This window comes from Pleurodeles waltl, chromosome 3_1 (genome assembly GCF_031143425.1).
Source record: "Pleurodeles waltl isolate 20211129_DDA chromosome 3_1, aPleWal1.hap1.20221129, whole genome shotgun sequence".
Classification (NCBI taxonomy): domain Eukaryota; kingdom Metazoa; phylum Chordata; class Amphibia; order Caudata; family Salamandridae; genus Pleurodeles; species Pleurodeles waltl.
Window position 1 is genome coordinate 1,717,178,874 of NC_090440.1, and position 25,233 is coordinate 1,717,204,106.

General features: G+C 49.9%; 1 protein-coding gene across 2 annotated transcripts in view; it reads left to right on the plus strand.

Annotated features, from left to right (window-relative positions):
* The first annotated feature begins 676 nt into the window (after window positions 1–676).
* Window positions 677–25,233, plus strand: part of TMEM218 (transmembrane protein 218) — a 111,462-nt gene continuing 86,905 nt past the window's right edge. Inside the window, exon 1 of one of the 2 annotated variants that reach the window (XM_069225623.1) lies at window positions 677–752. The gene's annotated coding sequence lies outside the window, so the exon portion shown is untranslated. Of the gene's footprint in view, window positions 819–25,233 lie in introns of both variants that reach the window. The other variant, XM_069225622.1, reaches the window with a different exon arrangement.

The following is a 25,233-nucleotide window of genomic DNA, read 5'->3' on the forward strand; positions in this document are numbered from 1 at the left end:
GGTCCGCTGAAACGTGCTCAGGAAAGGATAAATAAAAACAAGGGTGGGGCCTTCTACGTGCTGCCCATGGATGACTCTAGGCAGGGCTCAGTGGGTTGGTTGCCAGCTGTAGAAACTGTCCGTAACCTGCTGTCGAAAGTTTAGTTTGACTTTGCTCTAAGGATTAATATTGAGCTGGGCAAATAGGTGAATTAAATAAGAACCTCATCGATTGCGGTTTCTCACACTGGTCACTATCTCCTAATTACCCATATTATCCGCTCATGTGCTACTGGCCTCTCACGTCCTGTGTCCAATGTTCTTGTACTTTCTGGCCATGGGACACACCAGATCAAGCGCCAAAGTGCTACACTGTACAAAATGCTTGACTGGTATATGGGGGGAAAAGTTCCGGTGTCCATCTTGGTCTGCTATTTCTCCTTTTCCCACTAACAGAAGTAAGCAAAACGCTATAAGCGGCCAGCGCTGGAGACTTCATAGCGCTTGTTTGACCGCCCTGTTACCCACCCTACCAACTCCCATCACCCGCACCCCCCCCCCCCCCCTTATCCACTCAACTCCCGTTACCCACCCCCCAACCGATTGACAAAGCCAATGACATGCGCATACACCAGTCACCAGAGCTATTTGATTTGACAGTGCTTGTTTTTATTCTAAACAATCGATCGTCCCCATAGCGACAGCGCATGCGTGCAGCCTGCAGGGGAGCCCTAACGAGTGCTGGTTGACAAGCATATCGCCGGAGCATTTCGGTTGGTACCGGAAGTTATGTCACTTGCAGAGCGGTTTGTTTCCGTGTAAACTGAGGGGCTGAGAAGGTGGGCGATTCATATTGTGTTTTTTAAAAGTATGGGTATTGCGTTTTTCGTGCTTTTCGTTTTCTGGAAGCAGACGGATATTGAGATTAACGGATATTGAGATTATAGTTGGGAAAATATTTTATAAACTAAGCACGCGGAAATCTGATTCTTATCTCTGCTAGGAAAACAAGTCCGGTAATAACTGATATTTGTCTTTAATGGAGATTTTTTGGCTTCTGCTGTCCCATTAGAGAAGACGTTTTTCAAGCTCTCCACGGACACAAACAAACACGGCAGAAAATTAAATGCAACGCTTAATGGCATAAACTATAATTTTGTAAAACTGTATAATGTATTCGTGTATTACAGGTATAATTTATCCCAAGGATAAATTAGTAGTCGCTGATGTATAGTGTAAGTCACTGCATTTTTTGGAGCGGTGCAATCCATTGCACAATACACTTTGTTAACAATTATTTTTTCAAACGATTTAAAGCAGTAGTTCCCAACCTTTTGACTTCTGTGGACCCCCATTTTATCAATACTGGAGCCCGGGGACCCCCACTGAATCATTATTGGAACACCGGGACCCCCAGGGAGTCATTACTGATAGTTGGGACCTAATATTATTACATTTTTTAAGCAGCAGCGGACCCCCTGAGGAGGCTTCTCGGACCCCCAGGGGTCCCCGGCCCACAGGTTGGGTGGGAACCACTGATTTAAAGGTTTGAAGCAGAGGTGTGGGTTATCTTCTAGATGCTCCAGCAGATGTGCGATATCTTGGACAGTTAAAATAAACATTCACTTTCATACTGAACAGGGCAATAGAGTGCTTGTGAAAAGCAAAAGAAAGTAACATTTTAGTCAGAGGCTTAAAAAAAGGGTAGCTAGTTCTGGTAATATTTTAGACATGTTAATTAACTGCAGAGTGTAGCGAATTCCCCAGCCCTTGGGCATTCAAGTAGATTACACCACACACAGGAGCTGTGGTTGAGCATATCTTTAGCCTCCAACATCCATTAACACACTGCACATTATGCCATTTTTTCCCAAAACCAGACTGGAACACCTCTCTTGCATATCATGTAGTTCCTGTTCAGAGTCCACCAAGTGTCTCAAGGGTCCTAGTGCGTTTGTCATTTATACCATTAATATGCTACATATTCCCGTTTGTTAAATAAAAGGTGGCATACGTCATTTGAAATCACATCTCAGTCAGTCTACGAGGAGCCCGTACTTGTCTGCCGGCTTGGGTGATTCAAGTTGATTGAGGTCCACCCATATCAGGCAATGGTGGGACATGCTCAGGCTCTGGACATGCAGGTGTAGTCTCCTCCACCACCGTAGTTGCAGAAGCTGGCAAGTGTTGAGGTAGGTGTTTTAATTGTGATGTGTTCCGAGTGATGGATTTCTTAGGACGATGTGCTGTCACCATGTCCCCTCCATGCCACCACCTGTAATGGGTCAGTGGCAAAAGGGGTGTGTCTGTCTTAAGTTTCTGCCTCTGCTTTATCAGTACCCAGTCTCCTTTGTGAAAAATTGCTTCTTAGAAATGTCATTGTTGATCAGCATATGTTTTCGTTTTGCTGTTATAAATAGTGTCAGTGTCACAAAGTTTGTCAGTATTCACTGCTCAGTCTGATGTACATTAAGGTAGTTTGTACCGAGGGCTTTCCCAATCAAGGTAGCTCGGCTCTCACCAGTTTTAGAGTGAGGAGTTGATTGATAAGTCTGGAGAGCATAGCACATAGCTCAAATCAATTCCTTCCAAGGACGCTCATTGAATTACACTATTGAGGGTGCCCATACATCTTTCAACTACACAATTGGCTTGGGGTCAGATGGGTGTGTTCTTTTGGTGTTTGAAGTTGTCATACAAGAAACTCTTTGGTGTTAAAGGGTGGGCCATTAACAAATTTGACTATCTTTGATATACCCCAATTTGCAAAGATGTTATCAAGCCATTTTATGACTTTATCATGAGTTGTCGAGGATAGTGTTTCCACCACTGGAAAACAGGAATATTCAATCTCCTAATGGTCTGAAGACCTCAACTACGACTCTCTTCCAGGCATGGGCAGGAAGGTCGGACATAGTCTCTGTATGTTACGTCACCTTGGGGGACAGGAGGTTGCAGATGTGGCATGCTTTCAATTCCTTTTCTACTCGCTCATCTAGCCTTTTGGTGGCTACGACGCTTCAATGTCCTTCATGGGCCAACTTAATGACCTATTGCCTTAGGCTCTCATGTATGACGATTCTAGAGCTTCTCAGTATTATGGAATCTTGTGTGACTGCTAACTCATTCATTAACTCATTTGGAATTCATAATCATCAGCCAAAGGCTATGCGCATTGTCTCCATGATTGTGTATCAATGAGTTCATGACAATGTTCTTGTTTTGGTCTGTGTTGGTGTAGGAAATTACCATCTTGCCTGGCATGTTACCCCCATTTTTACTTGTGTGTCAGTTTGTTTTTGCCTGTGTCACTGGGATCCTGTTAGCCAGGACCCCAGTGCTCATAGTTTGTGCCCTATATGTGCTCCCTGTGTGGTGCCTAACTGTGTCACTGAGGCTCTGCTAACCAGAGCCTCAGTGCTTATGCTCTCTCTGCTTTTAAACTTGTCACTGCAGGCTAGTGACCATTTTCACCAATTCTAATTGGCCCACTGGAACACCCTTATAATTCCCTAGTATATGGTACCTCGGTACCCAGGGTATTGGGGTTCCAGGAGATCCCTATGGACTGCAGCATTTCTTTTGCCACCCATAGGGAGCTCAGAAAATTCTTACACAGGACTGCCACTGCAGCCTGAGTGAAATAATGTCCACGTTATTTCACAGCCATTTTACACTGCACTTAAGTAACCTATAAGTCACCTATATGTCTAACCCTCACTTAAGTGAAGGCTAGGTGCCAAGTTACTAAGTGTGAGGGCTCCCTGGCACTAGCCAAGGTGCCCCCACATAGTTCAGGGCAATTTCCCCGGACTTTGTGAGTGCAGGGATACCATTACACACGTGCACTACATATAGGTCAATACCTATATGTAGCTTGACAATGTTAACTCCGAATATGGCAATGTAACATGTCTAAGATCATGGAATTACCCCCCCATGCCAAATCTGGTATTGGAGTGCCAATCCCATGCATCCCCGGGGCTCCAGCATGGACCCCGGGTACTGCCAAACTAGCTCTCTGGGGTTTTCACTGCCGCTACCGCTGCTGCCAACCCTCAGACAGGTTTCTGCCCTTCTGGGGCCTGGGCAGCCCAGTCCCATGAAGGCAGAACAAAGGATTTCCCCTGACAGAGGGTGTTACACCCTCTCCCTTTGGAAATATGTGTTAAGGGCCTGAGAGGAGTAGCCTCTCCTGGCCTCTGGGAATGTTTTGAAGGACACAGATGGTGCCTTCCTTGATCCCCCCCCCCAACCTCTGCTCTGGCGCGAAACTGGACAAAGGAAAAGGGAGTGACCACTCCCCTGTCCCACACCACCCCAGAGCTCCTCCAGTGTGTCCATGACCTCTGCCATCTTGAATGCAGAGGTGTGAGGGCACAATGGAGGCCCCTGAATGGCCATTGCCAGCAGATGACGTCAGAGACCCCTCCTGATAGGTTCTTACCTGGTTAGGTAGCCAGTCCTCCTCTTAGGGCTATTTAGGGTTTCTCCTGTGGGTTTCTCTTCAGATAACGAATGCAAGAGCTCACCAGAGTTCCTCTGCATCTCTCTCTTCAACTTCTGCCAAGGATCGACCGCTGACTGCTCCAGGACGCCTGCAAAACCGCAACAAAGTAGCAAGATGACTACCAGCAACATTGTAGCGCCTAATCCTGCCGACTTTCTCAATTGTTTCCTGGTGGTGCATGCTCTGAGGGTTGTCTGCCTTCACCCTGCACTGGAAGCTTAGAAGAAATCTCCCGTGGGTTGACGCAATCTTCCACCTGCTAACGCAGGCACCAAACTTCTGCATCACCGGTCCTCTGGGACCCCTCTCATCTTGACGAGTGTGGTCCCTGGAACACAGGAGCTGGATCCAAGTGACCCAGACAGCCCAGAGGTCCTTCTGTCCAAATTTGGTGGAGGTAAGTCCTTGCCTCCCCACGCCAGACAGTAATCCTGCGTACTGCGTGAACTGCAGCTGCTGGGGCTTCTGTGCACTTTAGTAAGGAATCCTTCGTGCACAGCATAGCCCAGGTCCCCAGCACTCCGTCCTGCATTGCTCAACTCGCTGAGTTGACCACCGGCTTTGTGGGACCCTCTTTTGTAGTGTTGAGACGACCGGCGTGCTCAGTTTTCTTGAACGCCTGTTCAAGTGCTTCTGCGGGTGCTGTCTGCTTCTGCATGGGCTCTCTGTATTGCTGAGTGCCCCCTCTGTCTCCTCCTCCAAGGGGCGACCTCCTGGTCCTTCTTGGGCCCGGGCAGCACCCATTGTCTTCAACCGCGACTCTTGCAGCTAGCAAGGCTTGTTTGCGGTCTTTCTGCATGGAAACAACTCTGCATCTTCCAGAACGCCGTGGGACATCTGTGCAAAGGAGAAGTTCCTGGCATCTTCCGTTGTTGCAGAATATTCAGCTTCTTCCACCCGGAGGCAGCCCTTTTGCACCTTCATCTGGAGTTTAGTGGGCTTCTGCCCCCCCGGACACTTGAATGACTCTCGGACTTGGTCCCCTTCCTTTGCAGGTCCTCGGGTCCAGGAATCAGTCTTCAGTGCTTTGCAGTCAGTTGCTGTTCTTGCAGAATCCCCTATCACAACTTTACTGTGTTTCTAGGGTAGTAGGGTAACTTTACTCCTACTTTTCAGGGTCTTGGGGTGGGGTATCTTGGACACCTTTAGTGTTTTCTTACACTTCCAGTGACCCTCTACACACTACACTAGGCCTGGGGTCCACTCGTGGTTTGCATTCCACTTTCTCAGTATATGGTTTGTGTTGCCCCTAGGCCTATTGTCTCCTATTGCATCCTATTGTATTCTACAGTGTTTGCACTACTTGTCTAACTGTTCACTTACATGATTTTGGTTTGTGTGTATATTTTGTGTATGTTACTTACCCCCTAAGGGAATATATCCTCTGAGATACTTTTGGCATATTGTCACTAAAATAAAGTACCTTTATTTTTAGTAACTCTGAGTATTGTGTTTCTTATGATATATTGCTATATGATATAAGTGGTATAGTAGGAGCTTTGCATGTTTCCTAGTTCAGCCTAAGCTGCTCTGCTATAGATACCTCTATCAGCCTAAGCTGCTAGAACACTACTAATATACTAATAAGGGATAACTGGACCTGGCACAAGGTGTAAGTACCAAAAGGTACCCACTGTAAGCCAGCCCAGCATCCTACAGTTGGTGTCAGCAATGATTTGGTCCACAGACAGCACCGCTGGTGTGCTGGACCTCACAATAAAATTGAGATATTCTTCAGCCTTCCTGGAAGTCCAACTAGGAAGATGTAGTGTAGCTCGTGAAAAGTAATTTGCTGGGTTCTGATCCTTCTCTGGTTTGTGTACAATCTTATAGTTGTACTCTTGCAGCCTCAACCACCACCTTTTAACGCAAGGAGGCATCTTAGCCTTCAGGTTCCCAAAAATAGTGAGCATCTCCTGGTGGTCCTTGATGACATTAAATTGTTTCCCATGGAGGAATACATGTAAATGTTTGCAGGCCAGTCTCTCCTTCTGTGGCTGAGAGTAGACACGTTCTGTTTCAGAAGGGCTTCAATTGGCATAGGCAAAATGTGTCTCTGGGCATTCAGATGGCCATTGTGGTGAGCAAGGATTGCCCACAGCCCCACCGGGCTTGCATCTACCGTGACCGTGTTATGCAGCTCGGGATCGAAGTAGGCCATTACAGTTGCATTCTCAATTGTATGTTTTATTTCTTTGGAACTCTGATCGCATTGAGAAGACCACTGAAAAAATACTCGGTGTGGGAACTCAATGTGGCCAGACTGTGAATGTATCATGGGTAGTAACTGGCCATGCCTAGAAAGAATTGCACCATGTTAACATCTGGCGGTGAGTGGGGGTGGATGATGGTGACAGTGCTTGCACCTTGTCTGAAGTAATTCCCCCATCAGAGAATATATATCCAAAAAACATTACTTTAGTTTTTTTAAATTCACATTTTGCTGCATTTAAAGTGAGACCTGCATCAGCAAGTAACTGGGACACTTAAACAAGGGCTTTGTCGTGTTCTTTCTGCGTTCTCCCAAAGACCAGAATATTATCACTATAATTGAAAGCAGTTGCAGCAGATTGGATTTCTTTGCAGATAACATCCTGAAACATCTCAGCAGCCGAAGAAACTCAAAAACTCAGTCTGTTGTATCTGGACAAATTAACATGTGGAAAAAAGTGATAATATATCTGCAATTCTCTTCTAACTCAAGTTGGTGGTACCTTTTGTTTAGGTCAAGGTGAGAAAAAACTTGCCTACACCCATGGTGGGAGCCTGTGGAAAGTTCAGTGATGTCATGTTTCAGAAGTGTTGCCAACTCTTTCTCTACAGATTGTTGGAGATGGAAAGCAACTCTACAGTGCCGCTTTGCAACCGGACAAATGCCTTCATTGATATGAAGCTGTACTCTCATTGTCTTGAGTTTTCCCAAACCATGAAACAACATTGGCTCTTGGCTCATAGTCTCTGGTTGAGCATAGAGGTTGTAGTTGAGAGATAGTAACCCCATATCAGCTGCTGTGGCAAAGCTGAGCAAGCATGCACTAGATGAGGTTCCTTGTAGGACATGAATGGTTGGTCAAACTGATAGCATTTTGTGTTGCATTGCGGCTGTGAACAGCCCCTGCCTTTGTAGCAGTTTAGAAGATGCACAGGTGTGCATCCTCATGTCTGAAGGAATGAGGCATGTCATGGGGTGAGAGACTGTTCTAGTATGTCCTGACTTACATATTTTCTTTCCCTCGTGACATGCTTGATTTTTCCTTAGCTCCACACACAGTTATGAAGTGGTTCTGTTTCCCACAACCCTTACAGATTTGTCCACGGGTTGGACATTTGCCTTCATGGGGAAACAAGAATCCACATCGGAAGCATAGTTTTGCTTTCCATGTCAACTTGCGTGCATCTGTTTTGTGCTTGTTTTTCATGGTCAGCGCTGACACCTGGTGTGCGGTCCCTGCTTCTATGTCAGCAGCTTGTCGTTCATTTCATTCCTCCGCTCTCGCAGCCATCAGCATTTTCTCTAGAGTGAGTGTCTCTCTCAACATGCTCCTTCAAAAAGAATCTGAAAGGCAGTCATCGATGATCCTGAGGCGATTGGCTTCTTCACTGGTAAAGCCACAGAACATGCAAAGTTTAATAAGTGCGTCAAGTCTTTCAACAAACTCACCCTTTGTTTCACCAGTCTGTTGTCATGCTTTGTTCAAGATATACTGTTTCTAATTAACATTCAGTATTGGATTGAACTTGGCTTCTAGTGCTTCTTTCACCTTTCGGTACAATGTTATGTCTGTCTGTGGAAATTTCTTTAGCACTATTTTCACTCCATCACTCACAAGGTTTTTCAAATATTTGATGGTTTTCTTACCATCTTATACCAGTAGCACATCTATGAGGTTATTGACTGTTTCAATCCTTGCAGTCCACCTGGCACCAATGTTGTTTCTTGGATGTGTCGAACTGCGGTGGTGGCTTCAAGAACATGGCTGCATTGTATTTCCCGCTCCCTTCTGCTGCCATTGCGCTAGCATGTGTGGTTCAACTGACTTTGCTGTGCAGGGTGACTCCGACAACGTCTGCAAACATCTGCTGCATGCCGAGGTCTACGTTGCACTATGCTTCAGTTGCCCCTGAATGTGTGTATGCTCTCTGTTTCTGATGGATACAACTACCTGTGGATTCCTCACCTAATGAATACTCCCATGGCGCCAGCATTCAACGGAAATCTTCTTCCTAGCTTCTGCACGTCAACGAGGACGTCACATTAGCCCACGCGTCGCCGTCTGACGTCATACAGGCAATAAGAGGCCCTCGCCGACGTGCCGACATCAGTTCCCTTTTTTCCGTGCATTCGAAACGGTTATCTTCGAGGGAGCTACTGTTACTTTCATAGTTACAGTGTATTTTCTGCTGCGTGGATTTTCTCTGCGGTAATAATGTCTCAGAGGAAGTCGGGTTTCAAGCCCTGTCGAGAGTGTGGGGGCAAGATGTCCGTTACTGATCCTCACTCCGACTGTTTATGGTGCTTAAGCTCCGACCATGACGTCGCAACATGTGATTCATGTCAGCACATGAATCCGAAGGCCCTGAAAGAACGTGAGGCTAAACTATTCATGGCGAAGTCGAAAAGGAAAGAGAAAAAACATCATAAGAAGTCTTCTTCGCCAAGGTCTCATCGGCGTCATCGAGACTCCCGGCGCCGTAGGGATTCACGGCGCCATTCCAGCAAGGAGTCTCGTTCGAGGTCGCCTTCGGCTCGGCGTCGGAAGACTTGGGAGGTCAGTCCCACGGTCAAGCCACATCCATCGACGCCGCTGCCTTCTCCGGCGTCACCGACTTCGCTTGGACAGGCGTCTGTGATTGAGGTGACGCAGCCTCAGGTGTTTTCTCCGGCGTCACAGACATCGGGGTCACCTTCGATTCAGGCCCCCCAGTATCCGGCTTTTCCCACCCCTGGGGCCGATAATACCGCATTTCTGAATGCAATGCATACCATCTTTCAGCAGATGGCTCCAGGCGGTGCTCCGGCTGGTCCTTCGGGCCGTTGGCTTTTTCCTTGGGTGGTCCTGCACCTTTACGGCCGGCACCCTTTATGCCCTTTCTCCCTTTGGGGAATGTGGCCGCTCCGGTGGCTCCAGAGGTTTTGGCCCCGGAGGTTTCCATCCTGTCGACTTCAGGATTTCGTCCTGTGACTCCGGCGGGTCCATCAGAGACTCCAAGACGTGACTTTCTTCGTCCGGCTCCTACCTCGACTTCGGCGGAGGCCATGTCGACTCCGCGTATTGAAGAAAGACTGCACTCGAGAAGGCGTGCTCTTCGTCTTTTGGAAGAGCAAGAATACCAACAAGTCTTGGAGGAAGGAGAGGTTGAGGACTCTGGTGATGGACTTCATGGTCTGGATACAGCCAGTGGGCTGGATACTTCCCCTGAGTGGGACCTATCATCTCCAAGGGAGTATACGGAGGAGGCTGCTACCTTTCACGCTGTGGTAAGAAAGGCAGCTAACTTTCTGGACCTGCCTTTGCCGGTGGCAGAGGTACTACATCCGGCCTCTACTGCAGCGGAGCCTCTTTTGCCATTCAATGAGGCTTTGCTTGATCCGGTGTTAGAGGTGTGGAAGAAGCCAGTATCTTCCTCGGCTGTTCATAGGGCTGTGGCCAGGAGATATCGGGCTGTGCCATCTGACCCTGGCTTTCTGTCTAGACACCCTACGCCGGAGAGCTTGGTGGTGCAAGCCTCCTGTTCTTCTAGGTCAGCTCCTGGATCTTTCCCGACGGTACCAGGGGACAGGGACTCCAAAAAGTTGGACGCACAATCCAAGAAGATATTTTCATAGGCCACCAACGCGACTTGCATTCTGGGGAGATACATCCATGCTCTTATGGACGACATATCATCTTCATTTACGGAGCTTCCCCAGGGACTTTTGAACATTGTTTCGGATGCCCAGGCTGCCGCAACCCAGATTATCCAGTCTGGGCTGGACACGACCGACTCGGTGGCTAGGGCAATGGGCACGGCTGTGGTGGCGAGGAGACAGACCTGGCTCCGCAACTCAGGGTTCTCTGCGGACGTGCAGTCGACCCTGTTGGACCTCCCGTTTGATGGGGACAAACTGTTTGGAGCCAAAGCGGATTCGGCCTTGGAAAGGTTTAAAGAAAGCAGGGCCACAGCCAAATCATTAGGACTGCAAGCCCCTTCTTCTGCCTCCTCCAGATTTTTCAGGAGGTTTCGTGGATTTGGACATGGCTCTTCCTCCTCTTCCTTTCAGGGGAGATTCCAGCAACCCACCTCTTCCCTCCCCTATAGATCATTTAGAGGGAGGGGTAGGGCCCGCACCAGGGGAGCCTCTCAGCAGCACTCTGCCTCTTCCTCGTCCTCTGGAGGGGTGCAGCAGAGAAAGCAGCCTTAGGCTTCCACCATTTCCCACTCACTCCTCTCCTGTAGGGGGAAGGTTACGGCATTTTCTCCACAAGTGGGAGACTATTACATCGGACACTTGGGTTATCAGCATTGTGGGAAAAGGCTACACCCTTCCCTTTCGGGAGTTTCCGCCCCCCATCCCGCCCCACCCATCTTATTGTTCAGAAGAACACCTCCTGTTGTTAGAACAGTAGGTTCAAGTCCTCCTTTCAAAGGGCGCGGTGGAGTTGGTCCCAGAGCAGGAAAGGGGTTGAGGTTGTTACTCAAGGTACTTCCTGACACCCAAGAAGGATGGTCGGTTGAGACCAATCCTGGATCTGGGGATCTTGAATTGGTTCCTCAAACAGGAAAAGTTCAAGATGCTGACCCTAGCTCAGGTGCTTTTGGCGTTGAACAAGGAAGATTGGATGGTGTCTGTCGACTTGCAGGATGCTTATTTTCATATCCTGATACTCAAGTCGCACAGGAAGTATCTCCCGTTTGTGGTAGGGTCGCAGCACTATCAGTTTGCGGTCCTCCCGTTTGTTCTTACTTCAGCACCTCGAGTCTTCACAAAGGTGATGTCGGTGGTTGCGGCAGAGCTCAGAAGGAAGGGGATAGCAGTATTCCCTTACTTGGACGACTGGTTGATCAAAGCCAAGTCCCCGGAGCTTGTGTCGCATCATCTGCAGTCAACAACCCAGTTGTTGTTCGACCTGGGCTTTTCGGTGAACGTGCCCAAATCTCACCTGGAGCCCTCTCAGCGCCTCCTGTTCATAGGGGCAGTACTGGATACAACATTGAATCGAGCCTTTCCTCCGCCTCAGCGGATTCAAGATATTCAGGAGTTGGTTCCAATGTTTCGAAATGGAGCGGTAGTTCCAATCCTCAAGGTCCTTCGTCTGCTCGGTCTGTTTGCCTCCTGCATACTGTTGGTCACGCATGCTCGCTGGCACATGAGGGCTCTTCAGTGGTGCCTCCGAAGGCAGTGGTCTCAACACAAAGGAGATCTAGAAGGGGCTGTCAAGATCTCCAGAGATGCTGCTGTGGAATTGAAGTGGTGGATTGCGGGCAACAATCTTTCGCAAGGAAAGCCGTTTGCGCAGTCACCGCCAGTGACCATGGTCCTAACGGATGCTTCCACTCTAGGGTGGGGAGCTCATCTGGGGGATCTGGAGATCAAAGGGCTTTGGTCTCCAGAGGAACAGATTTTTCATATCAATCTGTTGGAGTTGCGGGCTGTACGTCTGGCTCTCAAGACCTTCCTCCCTTCCCTTCGTGGTCAGTTGGTACAGGTCCTGACGGACAATACTACCGCGATGTGGTACATAAACAAACAGGGAGGAGTAGGGTCGTACCTTCTCTGCAGAGAAGCTCTTCGACTATGGTCCTGGGCAAAGAACCATCAGATTTGCTTGGGAGCAAATCATCTGGCCGGGGTCTTGAATGTACGTGCGGACAGTCTCAGTCGCCATTTCTCGGCCGACCACGAGTGGCGTCTCCATCCAGATCAAGTCCGTTTAATCTTCCAGATGTGGGGGTTTCCTCGGATAGATCTGTTTGCCACTCTGGAGAACACGCACTGTCCGTTATACTGCAGCTTCCAGTATCCGGTGCAGGGAGCGTTGGGGGACGCGTTTCAGATAACCTGGTGCGACCAGTTGCTTTACGGGTTTCCCCCCATACCCTTGATTCCTCGAGTATTGAGAAAAATTTGCCAAGACCGGGCTCAAGTCATCTTAATAGCTCCGGATTGGCCAAGGAGGGTGTGGTACTCCGACCTTCTCCAACTCTCACTGTGCCCTCCGCTCCGTCTCCCTCTCAGGGCAGACCTCCTGTCGCAGTCGCAGGGGCAGGTTTTACACCCCAACCTCCAGAGTCTGCACCTACATGCCTGGAGATTGAACGGGGCAACCTGAGTTCCTTCTCTCTCCCGCCTGATGTAGTGGATGTTATATTAGCGGCCAGGCGACACTCCACTAAATCTATCTACGCTAATAGGTGGTCTAAATTTGTTATGTGGTGTGGAGAGAGACAGATTGATCCCTTACATGCTCATCTGTCAGATGTTTTGTCTTTTGCTTTGTCACTAGCGCAGAAAGGTTGTGCAGTGGCTACTATTAGAGGTTACTTATCTGCCTTGTCAGCCTTCATTTGTCTTCCAGACCAACCCTCGTTATTTAAATCCCCTATTGTTCTTAGATTCTTGAAAGGTCTTCTAAATAAATATCCTCCAAAACCATTCGTTATGCCTCAATGGGATTTGTCCTGGGTCCTGACTTTCCTTATGGGGTCCCCTTTTGAGCCTATGCATTCTTGCCCCTTAAGGTACTTAGTTATTAAAACAGTCTTCCTGGTGGCTATAACATCTGCAAGGAGAGTGAGTGAGTTGCAGGCTTTATCGGTAAAACCCCCTTATACAACTTTTTATGGGGATAAGGTGGTGTTGAGGACCAAGGCTGCTTTCCTCCCGAAGGTTGTTTCACCCTTTCATTTGGCCCAGACAATTACTTTGTCCACGTTCTATCCTCCGCCTCATCATTCAAAGGAGGAAGAGAGACTACATCGCTTGGACCCAAAGAGGGCGTTAAGCTTCTACATTGATAGAACGAAGGATTTCAGGCTGGAGGATCAGCTGTTCATCGGATACGTGGGCAAGAGGAGAGGAAAGGCAGTCCACAAGAGAACACTCTCCAGGTGGGTTGTTCTTTGCATTAAAATCTGTTACTCTTTAGCAAATAAGGATCCTCCTGATGGTATTAGAGCTCATTCCACCAGGGCTAAGTCGGCCACTTCTGCCTTGGCTAGGGGTGTTCCTGTGGTCGACATCTGCAAGGCCGCAACTTGGTCGTCCCTTCACACTTTTGCGAAGCACTACTGCTTGGACTCTGAGGTCAGAAGGGACAGCCATTTTGCACGGTCAGTGCTGCAGGATTTCTTGGTTTGACCATTTAGGCACCCACCTCCGGGCGTGGTACTGCTTTGGGACTCTATTCATTAGGTGAGGAATCCACAGGTAGTTGTATCCATCAGAAGAACGAGTTACTTACCTTCGGTAACGACTTTTCTGGTGGATACATTAGCTACCTGTGGATTCCTCACGGTCCCACCCGCCTACCCATTGCCTTTTTGGTCTTACCAAGTAATCCTTGAGTGTGCTCCTCTTGGTCTTTAAGACTGCAATAGATTTTGTATATATGGATATATATATATATATATATATATATATATATATACACACACATCTTTGTGTATATACATAATTAGTATATATTTGTTTTGATTTAAAAAAAAAAAAAGAGTTATATTAAATCTTCAGCCATTTTATTGCAATGTTGTGTGATTTTCAATGTTATGGGATGTTGCCTTGATCTTTCATTGCATTGGGTTATTTTTCTCATGCACGTAAAAAATGTTGGTACTGACGTCGGCGAGGACCTCTTATTGCCTGTATGACGTCAGACGGCGTCGCGTGGGCTAATGTGACGTCCTCGTCGACGTGCAGAAGCTAGGAAGAAGATTTCCGTCGAATGCTGCCGCCATGGGAGTATTCATTAGGTGAGGAATCCACAGGTAGCTAATGTATCCACCAGAAAAGTCGTTACCGAAGGTAAGTAACTCGTTCTTCTTGTACATTGTTGGCATCATGGTTGTTTTCTTGCTTCATCTGAATAGTTGCTTTATGTCAGGGGCTCAGCGCAGTGTCTCTGCCGACAACCTCACAGGTGATATTGGTGTTTTTTTTTTAATACCCCCCCTCTGCGGGGCCTTTTATTGTTTTTGCAGCCTTGTATAGGCTGGAGCAGGAATTTGACAGCAGTCACAGGGACACTTCCTTCCTTGCACTAGGGCCACTGCTGGTTCCCCATGTGGCAGAGTTTGTATTTCCAGCAACTAGACCACATCTCTTCCTAAGAAAGCTTGGTTCGCTTTGAGGCACCAGGAGGACGTCACTTCGGGCCCCCAGTAGCTCACCCACCTTTATTGAGCAGGATGCATGAGCTCACCTGTCAACACCCGCCGGACCGGCTCAGTTCAGTTTCATGCTATATTAATGTAAAAGTGTGGCTGTGGGAGCCTATCTGAAAGTGTTTGTTCGTGGCACTTCATTTTGAAAGAGGTGGCAGTGGGAGTTCGTATCTCAAAGCCTGATCATGTTAAATGACCGTTTGAAATGTCAGAATGTGATTCTTCACCAAAACGTAATCCTGACATTTTATTATCTCTTATCAGGATTAACTGTTGTGATGCCACAGAAACATTATTTGATGGCAGAAAACCCTAGCACGATGAAAGTATCACTATTGTATGTCTTGGACAGCAGAGCTATACATTAGGTGAGGCAGGTTCAGGAATGATACAGCCATCATCCCTCAGCTTTAGATCTTTTATTACAGTATACATTATGAGGCGGATTTATACGCTCTTTCTGCTCTCCTTTCACACACTGTCCGTTTTCTACTTTCTCTCCGCTCTTCCCTCACTAATTACTTTTCACTTTCCTGTCTTTCTCTTCCACTTTCTTTTCTCTCCTTTACTTTTGCCTTTCTATGTCCACTTTTTTCCCATTCCCCTCTTTTCTACTTTTCAATCACATTATGTTCCTTTCTTGCACTCCAGTCTCTGCTCTCCCTAGTTCTCTTCACTCTTCTCATTCCTTGTTTACCCTGTCTGTCTGGTTCCCACCTCTGCTCCTTCCTCATGCTCCCTTTTATCTGTTTTTCCTTCTCACACCAATCTTTCATGGTGTACACCTCTATGTGCTTCCAGCCTTCTCCTCTGTTCTTCCTTACCCCTCGACTTGAGAAAGTGTCTGCATTTTGTAATCCATGCCTGGTTCAATAGTACATTGATGATTCATGCACTTTGAGAATATGTTTTTAAAATGTGGGCAGTACTGCTATCACACCCAGGCTCACCTGCCCAGCATAATTCTCAATCAAGCTTCTGGAAAAACCTCAGCATGTAGTCTTCTACATACAGTGCACACAGGAACTGAAAGCACCCCTGCCTCTCCACCCCCCAGCCCTCTTCCCTGGTGCCACTATATTACTAAACTGTAGGCATCAGCTAGCACAGGCTAAGTAGCATAGAATCGCTCATTCATGATGACGCCACTGCTTTGCGATGGTCACAGCTAGGTCACAAAGTGACAGGCTAAGCAGAATTATATGGTCTTTAACTGGCACTATTTCACGTAATTTACAAAAAATCCTTGGGGAGACCAGTCATGGCTGCCCTGCTCAGCCTTAACTCTGTGACCCGCTGATTGGGTGTCTAGTACCACTCTAATTTTGATCTATATATAGGTGTATCTTTTTCGAGTAAATTATTTGTTCCTGATTGGGTCTCAATGTTCTAAAATATGAAATAAGCAGTGGCAAAGCCAATAGCTCTGACAATGACTGCCAGCCTTGCTTTGTCAGTGTTTATATTTTGTCATGTTTTTTGCAAACCTTTATTTGTTGGGGAAACTGCTAGGCATGCATTAATCTAAAAACATAAATAATTGTCTTAAAAACAGACATATTTTTGGTCTCAAAAAGCATATACTACCGTAGTAGTTTCTGGCCCTTAAGGGAATTATTTTGTGTGGATTTGCTTCTTGTGAATCAGAGAAATGCCATTACTGACAGTGAAGTTAGCCAATTGGCTGATGTGGGCTTACCGACTGCCCCTCGCTGTATGCTGTGATTGATGAGAAATATGAATTATACAATAACAGACCAATGGAAACCGTACCCAGAAGGGAAAACACTCACCTCTCGACACCCAACGAGGAACCAGGACGCCATGGAGCCCGAGTTACACGTACTGCCCATGTTGGTTTACCTCCTCTTCTACCAGGAGTACGAATGGCGGCGGCGGCGACCACGTGAGTACTGCGCACACACGCAACACCCCCACCCTCACCCTCACACACAACAACATACACACAAATACATGCAGCAACAATACATATATACCCTCCCACCCCCTGGAAGAACACAAGGACAAAAGGAAATTATTGTAACTATTGTAATCATTAAAAATCTATTAATCAAAACTCCAAATTCAGTATATACAAATATGTACACCAACTACACAAGTCCGGATAGTGTTCTAATCATTGTTCGTGGACCACTGGGCTCAAAATGCATGGGCAAGGCCCACACATCATACATGACTGGAAACGGAGAGAACACAGCTGGGGCATCAGATCAAAAATATACAGGCACCTCGGGGGGGGGGGCACCTCAGCCTGATGAACGCACGATGCCACTGCTGCACGAGGGGGCTGCATGCCCATTGATGTATCCTGGGGAGTTCAAAGCCACAGTCTCTCAAGTCTCTCCAGTGGGTGGTTTGCCCACTGCTTTATCCTGGGGAGTGCACAGCCACAGTCTCTCAAGTCTCTCCAGTGGGTGGTTTGCCCACTGCTTTATCCTGGGGAGTGCAAAGCCACAGTCTCAAGTCTCTCCAGTGGCTGGTTTGCCCACTGCTTTATCCTGGGGAGTGCAAAGCCACAGTCTCCCAAGTCTCTCCAGTGGGTGGTTTGCCCACTGCTTTATCCTGGGGAGTGCAAAGCCACAGTCTCTCAAGTCTCTACAGTGGGTGGGTTGCCCACTGTTCAATCCTGGGGAGTGCAAAGCCACAGTCTCTCAAGTCTCTCCAGTGGGTGGTTTGCCCACTGCTTTATCCTGGGGAGTGCAAAGACACAGTCTCAAGTCTCTCCAGTGGGTGGTTTGCCCACTGCTTTATCCTGGGGAGTGCAAAGCCCCAGTCTCTCAAGTGGGTGGTTTGCCCACTGCTTTATCCTGGGGAGTGCAAAGCCACAGTCTCTCAAGTGGATAACAGTCTCCACTGGTTCTGGAGGGGGCTTTGTGCCCAGAGTGCTTCATCCTGCCAAGGACTGAGGTAGTGGATGTATCTCTCCACTGGTTCTGGAGGGGGCTTTGTGCCCAGAGTGCTTCATCCTGCCAAGGACTGAGTTAATAGATGCCTTTCTTCACTGGTTCTGGAGGGGGCTTTGTGCCCAGAGTGCTTCATCCTGCCAAGGACTGAGGTAGTGGATGTAATACTCCACTGGTTCTGGAGGGGGCTTTGTGCCCAGAGTGCTTCATCCTGCCAAGGACTGAGGTAGTGGATGTGATACTCCACTGGTTCTGGAGGGGGCCTGGTGCCCAGAGTGCCTCATCCTGTCAAGGACTGAGGTAGTGGATGTGATACTCCACTGGTTCTGGAGAGGGCCTGGTGCCCAGAGTGCTCCACGTGCAGTGTGGCCGGTACAATTCCCTCAACTGGGTGTGCGTGCCACAAGATTTGCGAGGTTCAGGTAGCGTGATACGCCATGGAGGCAGCGACATACCCCCACACTGCTGCGACTGCGCCTTCCACCTGCAGGTGTAAACAGTGATGGAAGAAATGCCTCATGGAAGCCGCCCAGGGTCCAGGAACTCTCCTCCAGCCTCAGACGACTGACCACTGGGGATGGTAGCCATGTCAGCGGTGGTGCCTGTGTCCGAGGATGCCGCGAGGCCGGTGGTGTTGCTGGCGGCGGTGCATGGGTCAGCACCTGCAGAGGGACACAGCAGGACGTCTCCTGCAGCCTTGGATGGCTGCCCACTGGGGAAGAGGCTGGAGACTGTCGCTGAGGCTGTAGACGTGCCGGGGGCGGTGAAGGTGGCGGTGCTTGCGGCGGTGTCTGTTGCAGCGGTTCATGGGTCAGCACCTGCTGAGGGACACAGCAGGACATCTCCTCCAGCCTCGGATGGTTGCCCACTGGGGAAGAGGCTGGGGACTGTCGTTGAGGCTGTAGACGTGCCGGGGTGGTGCAGGTGGCAGTGCAAGTGGCGGTTGTGGTGGCGGGGCAGCTAGCGGTGTTTGCCACCATACAGGTTGGCATGGTCGTGGAAAGAAAGTGTGACACTGGTCCCTCAGTCGGTGCCACCATGCCCTCTCCTTACCTGCTCCTCAGCTTTTGGCCCTTCCCCAGCTTTGCTGGTGCCGCAGTTGTCTTGCCACTATCCCCTTTGGTTTTTGCTGAGCCCTTGGTGGCTGGTCCTTTCGGCTTCTCCCTCTGGGATGTGGGCACCTTTTTCACCTTGGCAGGTGGTGGAATGTCCTTGCCCTCGCTACGTGGCACACTGGCAGCCCTGATGTGTGGCGCACTCGATGACCCCGCAGTTACTACAACCACTGTGCCTGGGGATTTGGTGGCTGAGGTGCAGGGCTGGGACCTGGAAAGCCTGGCCCTAGGGGAAGGCTTGGGGGGGGGGGGGGTTAAGGGAAGAGGTTAAGGTTTGCCTGGAAAAGTTTTTTAGACACACTGGGACGGGAAGATGGAGGGGGTTTGGGAGTAGAGGTAGTGGTTGTAGGAGGTGTACGTCTGCTGAATTTTGGGTGAAGGTGCATGGGCCGGAGGCTGTTGTGAGGTGGATGGCTGTTGGGTGGGTGTGTTCCTGCGTTTGTGTACTTTGGGAGGAGGGCTCACTGACACACTGGGAGAGGACACTGGAGATGTGTGACTGGTAGTGGGGGTAGTGAGTGCACATGAGCGGTGTGTGGTGATGGGCATGCTGGTGATGGAGGCAGTGGCTGAGGATGTAGTGCATGCAGGTGTGAGAGGAGACAAGACAGGGAGGGAGGAGGAGGACGTGGAGGAGGGGGACACAGTGGAGGCAGTGGATGTTGCTGTGTCTGCATGGGGATGGTGCTTGTGTGAGTGCCTGTGGGATGTGTGGTGCTTATGTTTGCCATATCCACTCTTGTGTGTTGATGAGTGTGCATGCTGGTCTGATGGTGTGCTTGGGATAGGCTGAGGTACAGGGGGGTGGGTCTTGGTAGAGGAAGTTGGAGGGGGGAGGCTGGACACGGGGACAATGGCTGCCATCAGTGCTGAGGCCAGAGCCTGAAATGCTCTCTGTTGGGCTGCCTGCCCAGAATGAATGCCCTCCAGGTATGCATTTGTTTGTTGCAAATGCCTCTCTACACCCTGGATGGCATTCACAATGGTAGATTGCCCAACAGTGAGGGATCTCAGGAGGTCAATAGCCTCCTCATTGAGGGCAGCAGGGGTGACTGGAGCAGGGCCTGAGGTGCCTGGGGCGAAGGAGATGCCCACCCTTCTTGGTGAGCGGGCAGGGACACACGCTGAGGGGCTGCTGGGAGGGCGGTGCTAGTAGTGGGGGTGGCGGCTGTACCTGTTGATACGGTGGGCACATAGGTGCCTGCCACTGCAAGGGAACTCCCATCAGAGGAGGAGTCGCTGTCACTGCTGTCTGCTCCTTTCCCCGCCGTGGATCCCCCCTCACCCTCCCTCCCACTGGTGGTTTCAGAGTCCGTTGTTTCGCCCTCCAGGGCCAAGTGGGTTGCAGCTCCCTCCTGCTCCGGTGCCAATGCTCCTCTGTCTGATGATGCTATTACACACAAGAACAGGGAGACCACAAAAAGGGGGGGGGGGGGAAACAGAAGGAAGGCATGTTTAGTGCATGCAACACCACTATCATTGGCGGACACAGTACACAGGGAGCCGCCCTCTGCACTACGCCATGCACTGACAGTTCCTAGAAATTTCAGCTGACCATGGGGTACGAGGCCTAAGACCAATTGCTGCACACCTGGAAGTCACAGGAGCCTGACTAGGTGTAGATAGCTATTACCACTGGTGGGTTTCGGGTGACACATGGCCTGCCTCACAAGGGACCTTGCCTACCAAGTTCGCCCTGGCCTAGGGGAACCCACTGCCCACCCCCCGCCCCCCCAGACACCTCATAATGAGCGCAGAGTCAGCTGAATGAGAGTGTACTCACCCCCTTGTGGCTGCTGTGATACCCTCAAGCGCCCGTCCAACTCCGGGTAGGCCACCGCCATGATCCGGAACATCAGGTGGGGTCATGGTGCGACGGGCACCCCTCCCACGTTAGGAGATCATCCCCAGCTGGGCCTCTGCCGTCTTCTTGCTCCAGCGGCGCAGGTCCTCCCATCTTTTCCTGCACTTGGTGCTCAGTCTGTGGTAGACCCCAGGGTCAGGACGTCCTTGGCGATGGCACGCCAAATACCCTTTTTCTGGTGGGTGCTGACCTAGAGGAATGGTACAGGGGGAAAGGAAATTACTTACCTGTCCGGACCGTCGTACTCATTGCCCCCCAGTTCCCACCCTTGCCCTGACGCACATGCAGGCCTCAGTCCCCCCATGTATCTTCCATCCACACCACTCCAAACAGGCATTGCCCATGCAGCATGCTCACAGTGTACTCACCTGTTTGTCTGGAGGACCGTACAGTTGCGTGTACTGGGGAGGACCCCATCCACCAGTCTCTCAAACTCCTCCAAAGTGAAGGAAGGGGCCCTTTCCCCAGACACATGAGCCATCGTCGCTTCCAGACTGAGGTCAAAGCAGCACTTGCAGTGTAGGTCCTTTCCTGTTGAAGGTCAGGTATCAAGTAAGGGAACAGACAGAAAATGGCGGTCACGTCCGCGGCGGTGTGCACCGTCACCGCCGGCGTACATCGTCATTGGCTCCTGGGACCCATAGGGCCCAATGTTAACCAATGCAGAATTGCGCCACAGTCTTCGACTGCCCACCACGATGGTGTAGAACGCCAGCGCAGTTACCTCATATCCCCTTGTCCCACCTTATAGATAAGGCAGCCGCCATTTCAGGAGGCCAGATGGGATGGATGTTAACTGCATCACACCTATCTAGGCCGGGAATATAGACAGATACCGGCACAATGCGGATTAATAACCTTTCTGCAAATAACACATTGTGATACCTCAGTGTTGGATGACTCTCTGCTTGCTGTTCTCCATAGGGCGTGTCCGCTGGGGCAAGTGATGAGATGGCGGCATCCTCCGGTGTGCAGACGCCTGGTGGACCTGTCAACAATGGAAGAGAGACACACCCTAGTCACATACAGACTTGATCGTGCAACAATCCAGGAACTGTGTGCTCAGTTGGAGCCAAACCTGATGTCAGCTATCCGCCATCCCACAAGAATCCCCCCTCTAGTGCAGGTCCCGTCTGTACTCCATTTCCTGGCCAGTGGGTCTTTTCAAACAACGGTGGTCATGGCATCAGGGATGTCCCAGCCAGTGTTCTCTAACGTGTTGTCCAGAGCGTTGTCTGCCTTGCTGAAACACATGCGCAGCACATCGTGTTCCCTCCGGTGGAGGATTTGCCTACAGTGAAAAGTGACTTTTATGCCCTGGGACATATCCCCAACATCATTGGTGCCATTGATGGTACACATGTGGCATTTGTACCCCCCTGCAGGAATGAACAGGTGCACAGAAACCGGAAGAGCTACCATCCGATGAATTTGCATATGGTGTGTTTGGCAGACCAGTACATCTCCCATGTGAATGCCAAGTATCCTGGCTCAGTCCATGGCAATTACATTTTGAGGAATAGCAGCATCCCTTATGTGATGGGGCAACTCCAGAGGCACCGTGTGTGGCTAATAGGTGAGCCTAAAGTCCCCACACAGTTTAATTTGCTGTCTGGGTATGGGGCTGTCCCTAAGGGTTAGTGTGTGTCTAACAGTTGTCCTTCGACATTTGCAGGTGACTCTGGTTACCCCAACCTGTCATGGCTACTGACCCCAGTGAGGAATCCCAGGACAAGGGCAGAGGAACGCTACAATGAGGCACATGGGCGAACTAGGAGGGTGATCGAACGCACCTTTGGCCCCCTAAAGGCCAGATTCTGGTTCCTCCATCTGACAGGTGGCTCCCTACACTACTCACCGAAGAAGGTGTTTCAGATAATCGTGTCCTGCTGTATGCTGCACAACCTGGCTTTGCGATGCCAGGTGCCTTTTCTGCAGGAGGATGGGCCAGATGGTGGTCTGTGGCAGCTGTGGAGCCTGTGGACAGTGAAGAAGAGGAGACAGAAGAAGAGGATATCGACACCCGAAACAACATTATCATGCAATACTTCCAGTGAGACACAGGTAAGAAGATGTCACTGCTTCCCACATCTCATTCTATTGTTGGAACTAGCATAAGTCTGTCATTTTCATTTAGTGTATGGACCCTGACTTGTCACTTTGACTTTCCATTTCACAGATCTGGGTCCCACTTTGTGCCCTCTGCTATGTTTACTGCTGGCCTACAGCTGTGTTGCATTGGTATATGAACAAGTAAATTGACATTGCTATATTCCATGGTTACTGCAATTACACATTTGTGAAAGCACAGACTGACTCCAGATTGTTTTGTGATTGAAGGGTGTTTATTCCTGTGCTAATACGTGGAGGGGGTTGTAAAATGGGCCGGGGTGATGGTGGAGGAATGTCCATGGCAGAGTCCCGTCTATTTGTTTCACAGGTGCATTGTCCAAAGGGGCATAGGAAGTGGAGCAATGGCAGTTTAAGGATGGACAGGGTGACATAGTGGGACAGAAGGGTGACATTCAGGGGGGTCTCATTTCCTGACGGGGGTCTTGGCAATGTTCTCTGTATTGTTCCTGGATCTCAGGGACCGTTTGTGGGGTGGTTCTCCATCTGCAGGGGTTGGGGTGCTGGTGTCCTGTTGTTCCTGTGGCAGTGCCTCCTGTCCACTAGCGGAGGCAGAGGGCTGTTCATCGCCCAGGCTAGTGTCAGGGGCCCCTTGTTGCGCCACTGTGTCCCTCCTGGTGTTGAGAAGGTCTGCCAGCACCCCTGCAATGGTGACCAGGGTGGCGTTAATGGACTTCAAGTCCTCCCTGATCCCAAGGTAGTGTTCCTCCTGCAGCCGCTGGGTCTCCTGAAACTTGGCCAGTACCGTTGCCATTGTCTCCTGGGAATGATGGTAGGCTCCCATGATGTTGGAGAGTGCCTCGTGGAGAGTGGATTCCCTGGGCCTGTCCTTCACCTGTCGCACAGCAGTCCTCCCAGTTTCCCTGTTATCCTATGCCTCTGTCCCCTGAACCGTGTGCCCACTGCCACTGCCCCCAGGTCCCTGATTTTCTTGGGTTGGTGGGTTTGCCTGTGTTCCCTGTAGTGGTGGACACACTGCTGATTGACGTGTCCTGGGGACAGAGGGATGGGCCCGCTGGGTGGGTGCTGTGCCAGTGTTTCCTGACGGGGAGGCTCTGTGGTGGGTTGTGACAGTGTCAGGGGAACCGACTGTCCCGAGGTCCCAGATGGGCCGGGCACGTCATCTTGATCCAGGCGTGCATAGCTGCTGTCATCACTGTGGACCGCTTCTGTGGGGGGACTGGATATGTCTTGCACCTCCTGTCTGGTGACTTTGGGTTAGGGGTCCTTTTGGGGTGTAAATGCATAATTATTGTATCTGTGTGCGCCATTGTGTGCAATGGGTGGTTGACCCTCTGCTCCAGTGCTTGCATTATTGGCTTGGTCCTTGTGTGATTGGTGATTTTGGGGCATGAGTTAGTCTCTGTACTGGACATGCTTGGGTGATGGGTGTCCATGCATTGGTGTTACATGCAGGGCTTGGCTTTGGGATGTGTGGGTTGTGTTGGTGGGGTATCTGTGGGTTGTTGGGCTGATGGATGTGATGGCATGCGGGTGGGGTGGATAAGGTAGTAAAGATTTGACTTACCAGAGTCCAATCCTCCTGCTACTCCTGCGAGGCCCTCAGGATGCAGTATTGCCAAGACCTGCTTCTCCCATGTTGTTAGTTGTGGGGGAGGAGGTGGGGGTCCACTGCCAGTCCTCTGTACAGCAATCTGGTGTCTGGAGACCACGGAACGCACCTTCCCCCATAGGTCGTTCTACCTCTTTCTGATGTCATCCCGTGTTCTTGGATGCTGTCCCACTGCGTTGACCCTGTCGACAATTCTGCGCCATAGCTCCATCTTCCTTGCAATGGGTGTCTGCTGCACCTGTGATCCGAATAGCTGTGGCTCCACTCGGACGATTTCCTTCACCATGACTCTGAGCTCCTCCACAGAGAACCTGGGGTGTCGTTGAGGTGCCATGATGTGGTGTGGGTGATGTGTGAGGCGGTGTCTGTTGTGATGTGTGAGGGTGTGTGTGTTGTTGTGTAAGTAATGATGTTGTGTGTCTGTGGATGCTGGTGTTGTTTTAGGTAGTGTCTCTCTCTGGCCTGCTTTCAAATTTCTGGTAGTAAGGGTTTGTGGGTGATGTGGGTGTGTGCTTTATATTGTATTGGGTGTGTGGGTGTGGTGTGTGTATGTGTATCAGGTGTGTGTATTTCGAATTGTCCAATGTGGTTGTCTTTTGTATATGTGTGTGTATTTTGAGCGCAGCGGTGTGTACCGCCAATGGATTACCGCGGTTGAAAGACCGCTGCGTTGATTCGTGGGTCGTGATAGTGTGGGCGTATTCTTGTTTGCGTGACGGTGTCGGTTTTGTTATCGCCAGTTTATCACTGACCATTGGTGTGGCTGACTTGTGTGG